The sequence below is a fragment of the Lepisma saccharinum genome, chromosome 9 (genome assembly GCF_977018435.1).
Source record: "Lepisma saccharinum chromosome 9, izLepSacc3.1, whole genome shotgun sequence".
Lineage (NCBI taxonomy): Eukaryota > Metazoa > Arthropoda > Insecta > Zygentoma > Lepismatidae > Lepisma > Lepisma saccharinum.
Genome location: NC_139237.1, coordinates 46,861,865 through 46,881,799, shown reverse-complemented (window position 1 = coordinate 46,881,799; position 19,935 = coordinate 46,861,865). Strand labels below are relative to the sequence as shown.

The following is a 19,935-nucleotide window of genomic DNA, read 5'->3' as shown; positions in this document are numbered from 1 at the left end:
TGTATTTTCAACCATTTTTGTTACTTGCTCATAATTCCCTGAATATACATTGTATTATGTGTTGCTTACCTTTGGAATTTTGAGTTCTTTCATTTCTATTTTACCATCTGTTCAGTGTGTCACGGACAATGATTATCAGAAGGACTAAGTGGATAGACTAAAGTGAAGATGCCAACTAGGTAACTAGATTTGCAAATATTCGACATGTATACTGAGACAAAATTCTATATGACCACTTCCACTTCAATTCTATTTTCATTCTACCATTTTTCGTATCGTTTGTTTACTTCCTGTTAGGTTACAGAACGTGTTCTCTCGTTTTGTTTTACGGTACATAATGTGGGTGATTGTAGCTACGTTATTTTTCACAGAATATGTGTGTTCCTGGCAACCCTGGAACGCCTCCCTTCTCGACGCGCTATGACGTCACAAATGCAATCAAATGTTGTGTGTGGTTGCCAGCATTCATGCGGCAAAACGGGCCTTTTTGAATGACTGTAGCGCCGAAATGATGCACCAACGAGAAAAATATTACTGAGAAACGTTCTTTGTTTTGATGTCCTTTATACGTTTCAGTGGTCCGTGGGCGCCATTAAAATGACACCCTGTATATAAAAATGGATGTATGTGAGTATATACTATTATACTATGTGTGTTTGTTCCAGCATAACTCTGAACGCCTGGAGCGATTTCAAGCGAACACGAATCACTTGCAATCTCGAAAGAAATTCTGTGATGGTAAGACACCCCTGGCACACCTTGGGAGGGGGTGTGAGGGGGTGACATTTAAAAATAATAATAGTAAACGATCGATATTAGTGGTGAATCCACAGTTTTTGGGGTCGATAAGATGAATAAGGGTACTTCCAATGCCGTTCAACTCCAATACACAAATGACACCCTTAGGAGTAGGGAGGGAAGGGGGGTAAAACGACCGACAATAGTGTAGAATCCACAGTTTTCGGAGTCGTTAAGATGAATAGTGACTCTCCCAATGCTTTCAATTCCAAGACACCCCTGGTGCCCCTAGGGGTGGGGATGGGAAGTAGGTGACATGTAAAAAATAATCGAAAACGACCGATATTGGTGTGGAATCCATAGATTTTGGTGTCGATAAGGTGAATAGTGACACTCCCAATGTCGTTCAATTGATTTATTTTTGTTCTTGGAGGTGGAACTAAAAATGTTGTTCATAAATTTTTGTTACAATTATATTATAATGAATTTTAAAATATATTACTTTACGTATACTGTACTTATACTTTTAAATACCTGTAAATGAAATTAGTTACATTTTAAGCTATAGTTAGAATTCATTAAAAACCCGGGCAACGCCGGGTAATTAGCTAGTGTATAATAATTTCAACGATGACAAGACGAATATCAGAGCAGGAACGCAATGGATGTGCAAGTGTCTTACAGTCAGTGGATGTGACATCATTCGAATGTTGCATGTTTGTCGCAATCACCAATTCATTACAATAACATTACAGTCATCGTTGTACCAAAGTTAACCCAAACGTAACGTAAAATAACCAAAGGGAAATATTTTAATCAGTGATGAAATATTTCACAAAGTTATCAAAATCGTAGATATGGGTCTTTTAATTTTTGTTTTAAAGCTTCAAACGTATCTAATATTGTCATATTAAATAACATTTGTACTTAAAATAATAATCTGAAATACAGCACTAGTAAACAAATGACGCATTTTATCATAATGACGAAGAAATATCGTTTTGGAAAGGAAAATATTCATAATCTAAAAAAAAATGTGTAAATTATGTTCCTCTGCCATGTGCAGCAGTAAATTATGTACGTACATACATAAAATATATAATTTTGCAATACAAAGCAAAGTAATATTTTCATAACTTTATTGAATTTTATCATTTCAATTTACAATCAAACTACATTTTTTTTCATTTGCAATCATGCTTTCTTGAAATTACAATTATTTTCGACATCAAGATATAAATTCAAAATTTTGAAGAAAATAAATAAGGAATATCGATTCCTAAATTCTGAAAAAGCCGGCCGTACTCCTCTTCATGCTGGGAACCTACAAAGTACAATGCAAATTAATTTTAGAAGACAAATTTTAACGATACTACAAAGAAGAAGAATATCAGACTTGCGCTATTGATTGAAACATGGATTATTTTTGTTGCAGTTGTCACTGCAAAAACATGCTTATTTTTTAAGATGATTGTTCTTACAGCAGGAAATAAATAAGATTCTTTCAAGTTTAATTGATTATGTGGTTTCATTAGTAAGTCATTTCATAATTTGTAGAGGATAATTTTATAATTATTTGACAAATGGTTTATTTTTCAAATTATATATTACAACCCTTGAGGAAAAGGTAGCCGGGATCGGGTGCTGATCACATCACCTCCAGCTGGTCGAGATCTACCCAAACTACTTATTTGCCTTTATAGTACAGTACAATGCAATGCAAAGGGAAAATATTTACCTTTGCACACACACACACACACACACACACACACACACACACACACACACACACACACGCACCCACACACACGTGTAAACGTGGTCTTATAAGGCCCGAGTGAGTGTACATATGTTGTTGGAACCACTATAATTTGATAAATTAGCAAAATCAAATTCATTTTAAAATGTCGAGACCATGCATGTGATTACAAATACCACCGTGGTTTTTGAAAATTATCATTTATGCAGTTTTCCTGACGAAAAAATGGTTACTATTCTTGCTGGAACCTGGTACCAATATCACCTGTCTAATTTACGTGTTGTAATTTTAATACAATTGCATCCGTTGTGGGTACCAATCAATATTGCAAAACCGGTCCAACCAATCACAATTCTTGTAGGTCACATGATTTCTTCCTGTGTGTAAGCAGCTACGTGCCATACCGAATTGAGCAAGAAGTTGTGAAACGCGCTTTACAGCGTCAATTGAGAGCGCGTAGCTTGTCTGTCTCGGCGCAGAGCATTCGGAAGGGGAGGGGGAAAAAAAAGAAGAGTTCCTCTCGCGGCGGAGTTAGGAAGGGATTAACTGCGGCGCAGTCTGTGGCGTACTTAAGGAGTTTATGCCCCACTGTAGAATTGAGAAAATAATCACATTTACCCTAATCGCTGACTCTTAATTTTTACTTTGCATACTTTTATGTGTTGTTTGAAGATTTCAGAAATCAAAGCAGGCTTGTGTGGCCTATCATGCCGCAACTGTGTGAAACGAAGCTCTTTATTAGAACGCTACCAAGCGAAACGCAATATGTAACAAGCGACAAGAGATACGTATCGCTTGGAATTGAACCCTCAGTAATCAATTCGACCTTTCGCATTTATGCGACAGGGCAAGCTGCACATGTCGCTTTCGGCTCGGTGCATTAGGTTTTTCGCGCATGAGCGGTGAATTTCTTGCTTTAGATCGAAGTCGCCAGTGTTCATGGGAGTCCGTAAGGGGGGGCAAGGGGGACCCGTGCCCCCTTTTGGAAAATGAAAGTCAACCAAAAATGATATATTTCACACATATAATTCCATTTCAGCCACAATAATATGTGTTAATTAATGCACGAACATGATAAATTCAAATGTAAGCAATGTTTTTTTGAAGGAACATTGGGTAAAATGTGGCTTATTTGCTCCCCCTGGAAAAAAAATACCTTCCTTGCCCTTCCCTGGAAAAAAACCCTGCTGACGTCCATGCCAGTGTTGTCTGTCGATTGTCGCCTGCCACTTGTCGCTTCGATCTGAAGTCTCCTTGAAGGGGTCAGGGGAAGAATTCTGACGGAGGCGACAAGCGACAGTGTGCTTCCACATCGACAAGAGACACGGGTCCCTTTTGTCTTGTAGACTAAAACATTCACCGCCCGTGCACGACAAGTGGAGGCATCACGATGCACAACATTGATAAAGTAGCCAGTTTGAGTGACACAACCAAGCGACATGCAATATTTGCAGCTTACCGTGCTGCATCATTCGAAACGTTGCAATGATTACCGAGGCTTGTCGCTTGTCGCGTTACGCTTCGGTCTGGAATCTGCTTAAACGGCATAAACGGCAGGCGACTAGCGACATGGAGATTTTATACCAAAGCGACAAGCGACATTAGACCATTCAATATAAGGCATAGCATTCACCGCGCATGCGCGAACAAAAGTACGAAGCGACATGATGCACGGTATTAACAAAACTGGCCACGCAAGCTACAAGCCACACCTGCATCTTGTCGTGTCGCTTCTGTTCGAAAGGTTCAATTCATTACTGCTGGTTCGCTTCCAAGGGACATGTGTTGGTTGGCGCTTTCGTGTGTAATCTCCCTTACAAGGCAAGAAAGCTGCAAACGACAGACGACAAGTGACAGGCGACAAGCGACACGGAGAATTCACACAGAAGCTGCAAGCGGCAAGCGACACTAGCACAGTTAGTCTAAATCCAAACATTCACCGCGCATGAGCTAACAAGAGCACTAGGTGACAGGATGCACGGTATTGAGAAAACGGCCTAATCAGAGCTACACGTGCAGCTTGACTTGTCTTGATACGAAAGGTTGCATTTATTTCTGAATGCTGGTTTGCAAGTTAAGCGTGTCACGTGCCGCTCCCCTCTGAAAGCTACACCAAGCCATTGTTTTATTGAATTCTCCTGAGGAAAGGAAGAGAATACTTATACAAATACAGTCTCCGTACATCATTTGCGAAGCCACTCATTATATTTGAAACTCTACTTTATGTGCACACTCAGCGTGCACTATAATCAACTGAAGCGGCCCTAACAAATTATTCGCTGGAACTAGGATCTCACTTTCCTCATCGTTGTGAAGGGTCACTCGCAATAGAATTGTTACGATTTTATCTCTCTGGTTGAGAACAGAATTTGGAGACTATAGTCGACAAAAAAGTTATTTCTCTTGGAGTTATTAGATTGGGGGAGGAGGGTGGTGCTTCAGATGGCTGTTCCATGTAGACTGTACATTTGAACAAAAGGAGCAAAGGAAAAGTAACTTATTTAATTTCTTTGTAAAATGAATTAAGTGTTAATTTACCAGAAGTCCAGTACAGCACAACTATCCAAGTTTATAATGGTGTGAGTCTTAATGGACATTTTAATTAAACCTTTCTTAACAAACTGATTCAATATTGAATAGGGTAGTGGTTCCCTAAGGGTGCGCCGCGGCGCCCTGGGGTGCCGCGAAATGTTCCGGAATTTTAACTGAAATGCCACTTACTTGTTAGTCTACACAGGGTTTTAGATATGATTGTTCCAAACATGTGCTTATTTAGTACTTTTTACATAAACAATGTTTCTGAATTTGAAATATGTGCTTATTTTTTAACATAAGGCAAGCAACCTAACAACACTAACTTAGCGTTGCAAGTTTTAGATAGGCCTATGCCTATATTCTGACTTGGGCACCGCGGAAAACTTTTGAAACTACAAAGTTTGGGATCCCCTGAAATAGGGCATAATTGTAATAATAAATGATTGACGTATAAACTTGATGTGAATCGTAGAGAAATGTTTGTTTCGCGAATGGAGCGAACAAGAAAATGTTTTATAAATCTCATTCCTTGCAACCACCCAATCACAGTAACTGTTGATCACCTGACCTCTACTTCCACGTCACCCATGAAGCCTGCTGGTGCTTCTTTGCGTCCTAGCACCTGGATCACAAGCATTTCGTTTTCGCGCCTTTTTTACCGGACGCCCGGTCCTTTCTTATTTCGGTAGTTCTTCTCGCAGTCAAGTAGGAGGGGTACGAGTTCCGCTTAAAGCCTCCCCGATGGCCCTGTCGACCTCCGTGACGGTGTGGTTATCACAGAGCGCTACGACGTCAGGGGTTCCGGGTGCGAGTCCCGGTTAAGGCACGGGTATTTGTTTGTCCAAATGAGAAAAACTGAAAATTGAGAATAACCGAGAAATGAAAATCTTGATAATATAGTGAAAAACGGGGGATACTTCCGGTTAGGGGTATTCCTTAAAAAAAATGGCGTATTGGTTGCTTCGTCGCCTTGTAATCAAAGGGTCCCGGGTTCGATACCGGTGGAGGCACTTTGTGGTTTGGATTCCACTTTAAACTGTAGATCCATTCCCAATAAGCCTTACTGTGCATAAAGCGGACTTAACCAAGCACAATATGTACTATTTTGCGAATGTGGGAGTTGTTGAAAGGTTCCCAATATAGCTATTTTGTTCTTTGATTATTGGGCTGGTTTAAATAGAATTAGTGAAGGCAACGAGAGCAAGTGAAATATTCATTCGAGAATTAGACTGCAAGAATCACTAGCAGAGTTGTCTGTTTCCATCCGAATCGTGGCGCGCCAAAAGCAAGTTCCGAGCGACCCAGCTGGCCGCTGGCGCCAAAGTGTCTGGAATCGTCTCAAGCAGACCGACCTGCAGTGAACACACAGGCAATGAATTCGGTTTCTGGTGAAGTGACACTTATATATATACAAGACCAGGAACGTGACCGGGGATGGAGGGTTGGGACAAGATATACTTTGTTAAATTTGGACCAAGTTATCTGTTTTTACCATGTATTTAGTAACTCTATAGTCCAACAGCCTTTTGAAGACCAGAGCTTATCAAATGGGTTCTTCGTTGATCGCATTCAGTCCCATCGACGCTGTTATCAGACTTTCTCAATAGGAGCCAGATCGTCCTTATTAAAAAAAAAAGTGAAGGGAAAGTGCTCCCCTGTGCAATGCACCACGCCATGAAGGCGTATAGGGAGCGTGGGGTTAGGGCCTCACACTTTCTTGATTACGGCCGAAGGTAGGGGTGACGTGATCAACACCACGTCCCTTGCCGCCTTTACCCCCAGAGTTTCCTCCAGGTACCCACTTTATACGACGATGGGTGGACGCCGGAGCTGCCTGAACAGGTGGAAAAATTTCCGGTTCTCCCCCGCCTGGAGAACCTTATTAAGTCTTTGAATTATATTAATTGTGTTGCGTCATCACCCAAATTTTGGAGCTCTCATCTAAGTTCGAACCCGGGACCGCAGATAATACGCAGGAGACCTTTTCATGGTAAGAGTATGATAATTACAATGGAATGAGAAGCCAGGAGCTAGATATTTGGCACCCTAGTAGTAGGGTGCCCATAATATTTTGACCCCAAAACGGGACATCCCAAGGAGATCAGTGTACCTCCTCCCCTCCTGAAAAATCAGTTAGGCCTAATTATAAATTTATTGTTATAATTAAAGTATTATTATTATTTTATTATTTGAAATATGATCTCTCGTTGTCAAAAGCTATTATTTATTATAATCTCGGTGTGACTTACACAGTATTTCTGGTTCCTTCTGATCAACCTTTGATGTTAGCCCTACGCAGAAGTTGGGGAGTGCCAGAAGTATGTATCAGAACAATCAATCTTCTTGAGAGCGGCTTTATTTTTCACCAACCGTTTGTAAATCTCCTCAAAAACCTTACCCCACACATCTGACGCGTGATTTCCCACTTCAGTTTGTGGTTTGTCCCAAGTTCATATTGAAACTGCATATACGTTTCTTGGGCATGCTTATGCACTCTCTACAAATAACGGAACACACGCAAAACAATACAACTTTTTTTTTTAGCATGAAATGTCTCAACTTTATACTTGGTTTTCAAGCTAACCCCTAGGCTTTTCTAAAACGGTACAAATAGTGTTTTTAAATAATATCGAAGGGACGACCGGGACACGCCTCTCAAACGGGACTGTCTCGTCACCCTATATAAATGACAACATAACTAAGGACCTAATGAGTGAACTGTTAGAAGGCTCTCCAATATCAGCGTTTCCACTTCCATGTAACACGCCTCAGAAACTACGTTCTTGAAGGACATTGATGCTAAGTCCATAGTTAGTACATATTCTGCTAGGTTGTTAGTTATTCTGCGATTTGTCCATTAAGTACCGACGCTCCTCCACAGCCAGTTCTTACTGTTGCCTTAAAACTATAGTAGCTATTATTTTCTTCCTCTGTAACTGAATCATCACGTTATTGTATTTACGGCTGGAACAGAAGGGGGAGGTCTAAATCACTCGCTCGCTCCTTCTGAATTCCAGAGATTTCAAACCATCAACATGCGCATGTAATTTGATATGATCGAACAGTGGCGTGAAGAAGAAGGGTGGCCAATATTCCGACTGTGCTGCAGCGTTTCTATGTGGAAAGACTCGCGCACTTTTGGCGTGGCCATTGGCCACGACTTGTACGCTCGCATGCTTGACCTTCGGCCACGTTGTGGGCCCAATCATGTTATAGCTGGGGTTCCTCAGTGATCTTAATGATTTTGAAGATGCGTGCATGTTGTATTGGATGAAGGGAAACAAGTGTATAAGTTCGCTTGCGTGTGTATATGCTCTAATATTTTACAAATATTTAACACATATTATTGTCTAGTTTCATTATAATAAACTGGGTACATATGGTCCGTTTCAAAATATTTAGATATTTCATATAAACGAATTAAATAGCGACATGTCTCGTGCGCTCGCCGACGTGGCTCCCTTATTTGAAAAGTTCTGAACATAAAGTTATGTGTGTTCGGCCTCTTGTTTACTTTCTTAATAATAAGCTGGGTAAGTAAAAACAGTTTCAAGATAGTTAGTTGGATGTTTTCCGTAAACGGATTCAATAGGGACACTAAATTGGAAAAGCAATATTTACGTATTTTGTGATTTTCACAAATTAAAACGTAATTGAAAAATAATTGTTTTCCGTCATTCCCCTCGAATTCCTCTGTAATAAATTATGAGGCTCATATTTTGAAATTCGAACAGTCTAGCATAATTCACTTAGTAGTTTCTGGGGTGAAAATGAAGTTCCCTAGCAACGTCTGTTGCCATGGTCAACAACAAGCAAGTTAAGCTCTGATATCATAGTAAAAAGCCTGGAATATGAGCAACTTCAAAAGAATTCCATTTCAACAACAACACAACTAAACACCTGGCTAAACAACAACAAGCTTTCCCTGAATGTTAATAAAACAGTTCTAATAAATTTTAACCCAGCAAAATAAATAAAAAACTTAAGAAGTCGTCAAAGAATGCAATGCAATAAAATTCTTAGGAGTATTGACAGACACAAACCTGTCTTGGGACATGCAAATTACTAATTTAACTCAAAAGTTAAGCAGGCTCTGCTACATGATGAGAATTTTGAGAAATGTTTTAACTTTGAATGTTTTAAGAACAGTATATTTTTGGACAGATTCAAACTGTGCTTACATATGGTATCTCTTTCTGGGGCAGCTCACCCAAAATGCAGAAAATTTTTATTTGGCAAAAACGCAAAACGCAAAACGCAAAAGTCAACATCTTCTAAAGTCCAAAATTTAGCACTAAAATATTTCTCTAGAGGATGGTTTACTTTAGTTAGTCGTTAAAGTCACACCTTGGAGTAAAAAGTATTCTTTGACAATTAGGCTATTATCAGTCCTTCTGATTTTTATCAGCCTGGCGTGTAGCATTTTTCATTGCATTGTATGGGTCATAAGTAGATAGCTCGGTGGTCGAGCGTGTTCAGTGGTATACTGGCGACCTAGGTGCCAATGGATCCGGGTTTGATTCCCTGTGTGAGGTGTAAGGCGTGACGTTTGTGAAGAGTACGAATTCCACGCAGTAAAACCCTGGACCGCATTCTGCAGAATAATGAGGATCTGGAGCCCAGATGCACGGACAGTATAATCCTCTGCGGTTGCGTGTTGGCGCCCTGCATGCTAAGTTGCCCTTCGCAACATCTGTTTTTAACTAGGGTGTACAGACTTGAGTCTTCAGACGACGGCAGTTCTAGTATTTGCCTCGACTGTACGTAATCACTGCCGTAGGCCGAGGGGGGATGGTTGAAGGGGCTACGGTCCACTCCGAAATTTTAAGAAAACCAACATTTTCAAATGAAGGCAGTGAAGAACTGGGAAATTGGGGACCAGAGTGAGTGTTAAATGTGCTGACGTGTCCATAATTTAAATAAATCAATCAAGTATTTTTAAGTTCCGGCCTGCATGAGTCTACCTTTGTAAGTGTAACTCTCAATTCATCTTCGTCGTCGCCAATAGTGGCTGAAAAGCGATGTAAATATTAATGAATGCAAACATAAATTCTAGCTCTACGCTGTAGCAATTCTGACCACCTCTCGTACATAAATCAATTTTGTATACTTTTTCTCCTTGTCGATGCTTCTCAACAATATCTGGTTAGTAAAGGTAGAATGAGAATGAGAGAAAGGGAGATGTTTCCAGCTTTGGCTGCAAATCGCTTCTCCCATCTGGCTAGAACTCGAGAAAAACCAAACTGTTAAAATTCCAATTTGGAGGCATTACGGGAAATATAACTTTCATTATTGTAGTGGTTGTTTCTACATATTTTATTTTTTGAGTACACATTCGAGGGTGGTCAGGTACCATTGGCGCCCCCCGTGCTCAAGACTATGCCCTCACATATCAATTTTCATTTGCTTCATCTGTAGAAGAAAGTATTGACGGTAACCAAAATTAGCGATGTTGTTTGAAAGTGTGTTAATATCGGGTGTGTTGTAGAAGAAAAGAAAGCATTATTTACACTGTTACTCTTCCTTGCACTCGTATTGTGTTTCGATTGTTAACTGGGACCTCCCCGTTGGTGTAGTGGTAACGTCGTCGCCTTGTAATCAAGGGGTCCCAGGTTCGATAGCGGATGAAGGCATAGGAATATAGTGTTTCGGGTTCCACCTTCAACTGTAGGTCTAGTCCCAATTAGCCACACTGTGCATAAAGTGTACTTAAAACACAAAGTCAATCAATGAATCGTTTGTTTACTGAACGGTGCTATTCGAATATGAGCAAAGCGCTTTCGTTACTTACGAAAAATACTTCTACTTTAACAGAATTATAATCGAACCTTTTTATATCTTTCAGCTATGATTGCTTGGAAAAGTTAAAGGACGTTAGTATTGTAAAATCTCGGTGGACTCATTATCTTAGCACCAAAAATTCTGGGTTGGAATTCCTATGTCAGTTTCGTATCTCTAATGAGGCAAATAGGAAATAATTTGGAAATATGCTCTGCCCCAGGTTTCTCTGCAGCGGCCGAACGAAAGCAAGTCTCTGCGCAATCAGTCAATATGGAGGACTGACTAATGAACGCGTGCGAGGGAACGGGATTGTGGTAAAGGTGAACAACGACCACCCTTTCCAGCAGCGCTCCGCTTACTCACTCTTCCCCTTTCTTGCGCAGCCTTGCTCCATAGATACCCGGGGCAGAGTATAGAGAGAATTGGAAGAGACAGCAAACGTGCCATTTTGGTGGCAGAAGTCCTCACTGCATCTACGCACAGTATCGGCAGTTTTAAAAAACACAATGGCATCTATTTGCGTTGGTAATACATCAAAAGGTGAAGAAAAGCAAATGCTGTTATTCACTTTGTTGATGTCTGGTTAAGTATTTTCCTATCTCGTTGTTGTTAACTTTATCGAAAGAATTTTTTTTTTTACTCTGCAAAAGATAAATCGTAATTTTGTTACGCCTTGCATGTATCCTGCAGATAAATATTGACAACAGTAAAAACGCAACAAAACCAGTGTAACAAAGGACTTTGGCCACGTGTGTAGAAATGAACGTTCCTTTCAACGAAACTCGCACGACTCCACCGCTATCTTTTACTGGCGCCTAAGAGTCTGGACTCTGGAGTTGTTTCGCCCAGACATGTGTGCTGGATCTGCTGTGAGAGCTCGAGTTTCGGGTTCACTTCCAAGTGAACGAGAGTAATGTATACACCCAAGTATCAGTGGCGTGTGCAGGGGGATAGTTATAGTTGGGAACGCAATACCCCCAATTGATTCAAGTTCGCTGCACAATTAACGTGAACTGCAAAGAAAGATGGGGAAATAGTATTACTGCTGTCCGCTATCGCAAGTCACGTAGTGGTAACGGTATCACATGTGACGATGCGGCGGTCTGGCGTTCGATCCCCATTAGAGCCTCAGTGGTTCAATTTCCACTGGATGATATTCATTGCGCGAAATCACACCCACCGTCATGGCCACGATTTCGGCAAACGTTTCGGGGTGTTTTTTTAACACACTTGATAGGCATTGCGCCTACAGTATTTGTGGCAGTGACTGAAGGTACGCATATAACGATTACATTCTAAATGCAGTTCTTCTTCATTTTGTTTTAGTCTCGTAAAGATTAACAGACTATCTAAAAAGATGTGTAAGGCCTCACACACTCTTCGATCACGGCCAATTTGGAGGTGATGTGATCAGCACTACGTTCCTGTCGCCTTTACACCCCAGAGTTTTACCTCTAGTTACCCACCATTTATTTGAGGCTGGATGAGCTCCAGTCGCTTTACGCGGGGACAACGGCGGAAACATTTCGACCTTAGATCATCCAAGGGACTCCCGTGTGGCAGACAGGTGCCCTACTGACTAGATTACATTATATTGTGCATAACCATTATTTATTTGGAATCAGCCCCTCCCCCGCGCCTTAATTAAAATGATATATTGTTAGCACTAGCTTACCCGGGGGGGGGGATTCCAGGCCAACCAAATTCTCAACTGTGGACATTTGTATTTAAAAAATGAAAATAAATTGAAATACGTTGCAATGGTCCCTACCAATATTTCAGAATTACTTTTGCTCATACAATGATGAAATTAACGTACATAGGAGGAAAATTCACGCTGTGGGCCTATCAGTATGTTCCGCCATGAAACTTGTGCCTGTAACAGTGTACAATTGGTTGATAATTATGGTAATTAATGTAGCTATTATAATTACTTGAGAACAGCACATACGAAAACAAGAAATACCATTGATTCAACATTAACATGTAATTTTGAGGTCTAGTGAATGATAAAATGTGTGTGACACTCGTGTAATAATTGGTTCACATGATGGTCATTTTGCAATTATTATATTTGTTATATAAGTTATATGAACAACAAAAGAAGAAATGATTCATTAAAAAATTGTTCCATGAATTTTAATTTTAATGTTAAAAAGGAAACAAATTTCTGGGCCTCTGAGGCCCCCTCAGGTATGTTAATTTCTTGTACGCCAGGGGAAGCTAGGGATAAGAAAAAACAAACTTATTCCAGTCTTAACTGTAGTTCTTTTGTAAAACAATGGTTTTATGCTTGCAATCATGTATTATATGGTATTGCTGCAAGGGTTCTTCGCTTTGGTCAGATTCCCATTCATTCAACAATTTGGCTGCCACCTTTCCTCTTCTGTCTTTTACTCCTGAGCTAGAATAAAATTCAAATGTAGTCGAAAAAAGGTATAGGCTAGGTGATGTAATTTGAAACTCTTTCATCTTCGATTCCTACAGATCATAAAATTGTAAAGTCACGACTTCAATAACACAAATAATTTTCGTCGGAATAACAGTTTTAAGTAAGTTATAAAAATGGCTACAAATTGGCCGTGCTTCAACTCTAGATATTAGAGAACCAAGTTATATCATTTGAGCAGGTAAAAATACAAAATACGTATGTTGATAGGATATACGTATTGTAGAACAAAGTGAAAACTATAAAAACCATTGAAATTGAAATAAATCTACATTTCTCAAGTAAGCATAAAGGAAAGGAAAAGTAACGCACAATTCTTGCAGTAATGATAAAATATTACTAATAGCGAGAGCTTAACCGTGAAACGATTGCCCCGCCATCGATATGGAGACAGATGGGGACGAGGAATACAATTCGACAAAGACTGCTAGGCCTCTATTTTGACGTGAACCAAGCTTCGTAAGTTCTTTTTAACAAACATTGTTTGAATGTGCGCGAGCTACACCTCCGCAGTTCTATTCACTGGGAATGACCTACTAAAAGCGCGAATTTTCATGAAAGGCTAGGATGTGAGTCAATGTGTAAAGAACCCCGTCTCCTCGGATTAAAAGCGCGGAGTTAGAGTAGAACCCAGAGCCCCCTGGTAGCAGCAGATTTTTTGGCGGATGGAGTGGGGGAGGGTTGCACGTAATATTTCGTTTATGCTGTAGGAAAGTTCAAGTCCGTGCTTCTCAAGTAAGACATGGATGCCGAAATATTGAGGACAGCGACAGAGTGCTGAAAACAACTTTTACCACCCTCTTTTTTAATTTTTTTTTACTAGCGTTTTGGATAAGATTGATTGATTAATTTTTTGTTTCAAGTCCACTTTATGCACAGGAAGGCTAATCGTGTTTTGGATAAAAGTATTTACATTTTGAAGACATAGTTTCCCTTCCCTTGTAGGAATAATGCGGTGAATTCAGCAGTCCTACATAAAAGTAAAACATTTTACCAGTAGTCTTTAGGTGAGCCTACCTACAAAGATTTAATTTTCCATAATTGTAATTGCTAGTCAGTTAACAAAGCATACACCCTTAATCCACCATCGTGGAATTAACATTTATTTTCGCATGCATTTCTCAAAGTTCGACTACAGAAACACAATTAATTGACTTGGTGTTTTAAGTCCACTTTATTCACAGTCAGATTAATCGGGACTGGACCTACAGTTTAAATTGGGATCCGAACCACTAGTGCCTCCACCGGGTATCGAACACGAGACCCCTTGATTATACAGAAACACAATGACCGAAAATATGGGAATAAATAATATCACCCATGAAACAGCAAAATCAAGTTAAGGTTTTGCAACTGATGTGGTGAACGCTCCGTGCAGACTTGAAGACGCCAATGCAACAGTCTCTTTTCATCTTCCCAGTTATATCGTTTACGTCTCGGAAATCACTCCCGCAAGCCGGCTCTGTGGCTGAATTGTTAGCGTAGCGTGCCACAAAACACACGGTGTCCTAGGTTCGCATCTCGGTTAAAAAACCTGGACATGAAGTTGTGTTTGTTCCAACAGTCTGTTTCATCATTCATCCTAGCCTTCACATTATATGCGACATTTGCATGAAGACACAACATTTGCTGCTGTTATCTACTTATTGATTTGATTAGTTTACATCTCGCTTCTGTCTCTTTTGGTCACGCGAAGATTAGGGTGAAATTGAAGCCAGGCAATGACGAACACGCATGAGCGGTTAGCAACACACAGACTGAGTGTGAGTCTAGACGCCAAAGCCCCGTTTGTGTGCAAAATGCACACTCTGTACTAATAGCACTTGTGTAGTTTAAAATATCGATACATCTGATTAAAAATATTCATTAAACTTCGTTGTCCTTTAAAACTGCCACTTTCAATATATATTTCGCCATATAACACAAATACCGCAAACGCACTAAAGGAAAACAATAGCCACAATGGACGCGAACCAAGAAACAAGGATGTTGATTTCAGCCTTCAATATCTCTCCACTTGACTTTTAATTGTTGGCATTCAAAATGTTTACATTCTTATTTCGAGGAACAATTGTTTATATTCGAGCAATAAAATTGTACATATTGTTTGTATCACGTGACCTTTGAAAATATGGTCATGATGTAAGAACTTATTTAAGCGCTAGATACTCCTTCGTTCATGAAATTAGCAAGAAAAAGGATTTGACATGTTCTATTCTGCTATTATAACAACGTTAAGAAATTTTAATAGTCCATGGTCTTTTTCGCTTCTGCTCCTTCAGCTTCTCATTTTTGTGCGGCCCTAGGTATTCTAGTACCAACCCCCCGCCCCCCTTCCTTGAGTCCTTCGTGTCGTACCTAAAAGAGACGTTGTCATTTAGGCGCTTGAAGGAAAGTCATCCCTTACACCCCGCTCCTGTTTGTGGGTAATATTCCCACCCTTTCAGTGGCGTGCCTATAAATGTAGTAAAGGGATGTGAGCATAAGGAGATTATGAGTTATTTCTTACCACTCCTGGATCATGCAATTTTTTCCTAAATTTGACGTTTTCTTAAAAGGAAAGTTGCTCTAAAACCCCTTGTACGAGTAGATAGGCAGCTGTTCCATAACTTTCCAGCTGGCATATCATAACCAAGTGACAGAATTCGGCTCTGTTTAGCGTGAAACACAATACAAGCTGACGTAGTGGTTAGGATAACAGACTGATTCTTCAATATTTTCCCGCTCATCTTATCAATTAATCATCTATATAACAGTCACGATGAATAAACTCCGTGGCGAAACTGCCCTTGAATAACAAACGCCTGTTGATTGGTTGACACGTGATCAGAACATCGAATCGCATTGCCGCTGTTATCTGGTTTTCTCGATCGGATCCCACTAATTCACGTAGCTTCCCACCTGGCTTCAAGAGCCAGAAATGTTCGAGCTCCCACCGGTAAATAAATCTGTTATCACGCTAACTTGATTTCTTAGTTTACTTTATGCTAAGATGGGCTCATCAAGACTGGACCTACAGTTTAAAGTTGTATCCGAACCACTGTGTGTCTCCCCCGGGTATCGAACCCGGATCTCCTTGATTACAGGCCGAAGAAATTACCACAACTACATAGGGCTGGCCGTATATGTTAGGCAATAACCGTTCGACTGCTTCAAAGCACTTTGAAAATCGTGGGTTGAGTACGGAAATAATATTGGTAAAGCAAACACAGTTACAGTAATCTTTGCGGTAATGAATTACCAGTAAATCTTTTGAACAAACCAAAGAAAAGTTTCGCAAAGATACTCCGTAACACCGTCTTTCAGCCCTGGAAGATGGGTCAAACGTTCCTTTTGTAGCATTTTGACTATCTATTCCGTCCGCACCACCGGACACAGGTCTTCTTGTACTGCATGTACAATGTAGTTTGGCGAAAGGGGAAAAAAAAGCACGCAGTTCTTATCGCTTTCTTGCAGGAAGGGAAAGTGACAGAGCAGAAACGTTTTTCATCCTCTTAGCTTCTTAGTTCTTACACAAGGCATGATTTTTCCTGCATTTACTTGGGTCTCCCCGATGGCGCAGTTGTAGCGTCGTCGCCTTGTAATGAGAGGTCCCGGGTTCGATACCCGGTGGAGGCACACAGTGGTTTGGATCCCACTTTAAACTGTAGGTCCAGTCCCGATTAGCAGAAAGTGCTATTCAAACACCAAATCCAAATCAATAAATCCTGCATTTACTTGAAAGGTGAAAACGTATCAGCATCAAAGGACGGAATTAGCCGAAGAATGATTGAAAGTCGAACTTCAGCTAAGAAAAATAGAGAGAATGAATTTGATGTTTAAGCTTGACCAAGATGAGAAAAATCCACTGGCCCTGTTATTTAATTTTCAACAGTAAGGGAGCGGTCGGAGAGTAGTGACGCAATGAGCTCTTTACCATGTGATCCTGCCCCTGCGTTGCCAAAATGTTCAGCATTCTTCAACAGATGGTCGTCACCTTTATTCAGTGCTAAGCATTATCATTATGAACGTCACACATCGAAAGTCGAGATGTAATATTTATCGTTGTTGAAGCTTTTGATAACGAAGGAGTGAAGGAAACTGGCAACACGGCGGTACTCGGGTAAATGCGGAAGAGAGAGGAGAAAACAAATGACTGCCAGTGACGGATCTACATATTTTGGGCCCATGGCAAGCATCACTTAAGGCCCCTTCAATGTAAAATACAGAAGTATGTGAAAGGAAATGTCAAAATCTTTGCTGCTATTCCGTTTCTTCAATGTATGTATATATTGTTCGTGCGTGCGGGCCCATGGAAAAATTTGATTTTGTTATTTAGCGTCGCCTACAGAGTGTGTCTAATCGCGACGATGAGGATGAGTGATGATAGGATGAAATTACGGAATGGATGCAGCAACACTCGCAAAGAACAGCCATGCCCAGCAGAGATGCGAACCCGTTACCACTGGCGTCGTAAACTCTGTGCTAACCACTTCGTACGGAGGTCGGTATATCTCTGGATTTTTTACGGATAGTTTTAAGTCCATTTTTATGCACAGGTAGGCTAAATGGGACTGGACCTAACGTTTTAAAATGAGATCCGAACCACTATGTGCCTCCACCGGGTATCGAACAAGGTATACCTCTGAAGAGGAAGGTGGAATTGGAAAGGTAGAGTTTTGCAAAATTATGGACAGATGAAACTTTTGATAAGTAACTTATGAGAGATGTCTAAAGATAAAACTCAGCTGGGAATGATGGACCAATAACTGTTTCTTAATATATTTCATTCTACATTTGCTCGTTATTACTTTTAATATGTCAAGCTTTGGGCTGGGTATGCAGTAGTGTTTAGGTAAGCAAATCATGTTTTGATGGTTCCCAATGTAAATAGTAATTTCGTTCTATCCATGGGATTTTCGTCCCTTGCTCCGCCTGTCTGTCACAATTACAAGTATTATATATTCATTGGACAAACCATTCGTAATGTTAATACTATGAAGGTTCTCTCCAAGAACCAAGTACGAAGGTTAACTTTTGCATTCCGAACTCAGTCTCCCTTTGTCTCGGGGGATTAACAATTTCAAATAAGGTATTCTTACTTTTCTTTGATTGTCGTTGTAAATACAAGATTTAGAAAAATAATACAATAATAATATTACATTTAGAAAAACTGGGAATGAAACGTTCGACCACAGGTGAGTTTCCTAAGTAAACTGTCACAGAAAAACCAACGCTGTTATTCATTACGTTAATTCATAGTTCATAACTTTGATATCCCGTTGTTGTTAGATATTGGGAAAGAGAAAAGTATTTCACTCCGCAAAAGGGCAATCATAATTAATCTCTAATAATAATCGTCATGTTATATGTGGCATTAGGTATAATTTTGTTACACCTTGTTACCCGACCCTGTGGCCTAGTGGTTAGCACATCGCGCTGCGACGCCAAGGGTCCCGGGTTGGAATCCCGGTCGGGTTTGGTTGTTTGTAAATGTCCATTCATCAATTTCATCATTTCATCACTCATCCCCATCTTCGCAAATTAGCCAAGAGGCACAAAACGCGAAGTAAAATAAACTAAATCAATCAATCATGTTACACCTTGCTTGTAGCCCGCAGCGAAAATTAGATACCAGTCAAAATAATTCTTACGCACTACTCTCGCAGCCAAACAAGTGGGAGAAGCGGAACGACTGTAGATTACGGCAGCAGATAACACCCACTTGCGCAAGCAGTAGAAAAACACTGCCGTTGAAATATCGAATTGGGACGTTAGTACAGTCACTGACACTGCTGGTTTGTAATTGTCGAATTGAAAGTCAATGAAATCGTTACAACCCAGAACTGTTCGTGACTGTACAGCTGTCATGATGCAAGAAAGACAAGTACAAAGCATGCTTTTCTGGGATTCGAAACCTGAAACGTTACCCTTGCGCGCTGCACGTAAATAAAGACGGACTGGAAGTAGAATTTAGATCTGACATTTATGTTAATCAGGTTCACCAGAATATGACGAAGAGAAACACTCGTGTTTTAATTCTTAGTTGAAGTTTGTTGTGAAGGAGAGAGAGTATAAGCAACATATCTTTGGTCTTTGGAAACACTCATGTAGTCTGCAGGTCATGCTAATTTCGTGTTAAAGAAAGGAACATACTAGTATTACATTTTCGGGTTAGTGTACTATTTTTTTTATTTGTCCCTAAGTAATTTGGAGTTCTCGATTATAATTTGGCTGGTGTGTCTTTAGAGGCTCTCCCCGATGGTGTAGTGGCAACTTCGTTGTCTTGTAATAAAGATGTCCTGTGTTCGATGGAGACACATAGTGTTATGATTCAACTTTAAACTGTAGGTCCACCATGACTAGCCTATTTCTACACAAAGTTGATTTATAATAAAAGCTCAAGTCAATTTAAATCACCTGGTTCGTCTAACCTATTATGCACAAAACATCAACAAAACATAGGACAGCTCTATTATTCAGAAATCCTGGTAACGACGAATTGTCCATCGCCAGAGGTGGCAAGGGGGCACTTCCTCCCTTTTTTTGCAACTTTTATGCTAAACCTTATATACAAAGGGAAACTAAACTGTCCTTGCCACCTTCCCCCCAGTTTTGGCATCTTCCCCCCCCCCCCCCGTTTTGGCACCTTGCACAGCAGTTTTGGCACCTTGCACCCCAGTTTTGGCGCCCA

General features: G+C 40.3%; 1 long non-coding RNA gene across 1 annotated transcript in view; it reads right to left on the bottom strand.

The window, feature by feature from the left end:
- Positions 1–1,862: 1,862 nt before the first annotated feature.
- Positions 1,863–19,935, bottom strand: part of LOC145992656 (uncharacterized) — an 89,055-nt gene continuing 70,982 nt past the window's right edge. Inside the window, exon 4 of the long non-coding RNA XR_014442192.1 lies at positions 1,863–2,062. This is a non-coding gene — a long non-coding RNA (uncharacterized LOC145992656). The remainder of the gene's footprint in view (positions 2,063–19,935) is intronic.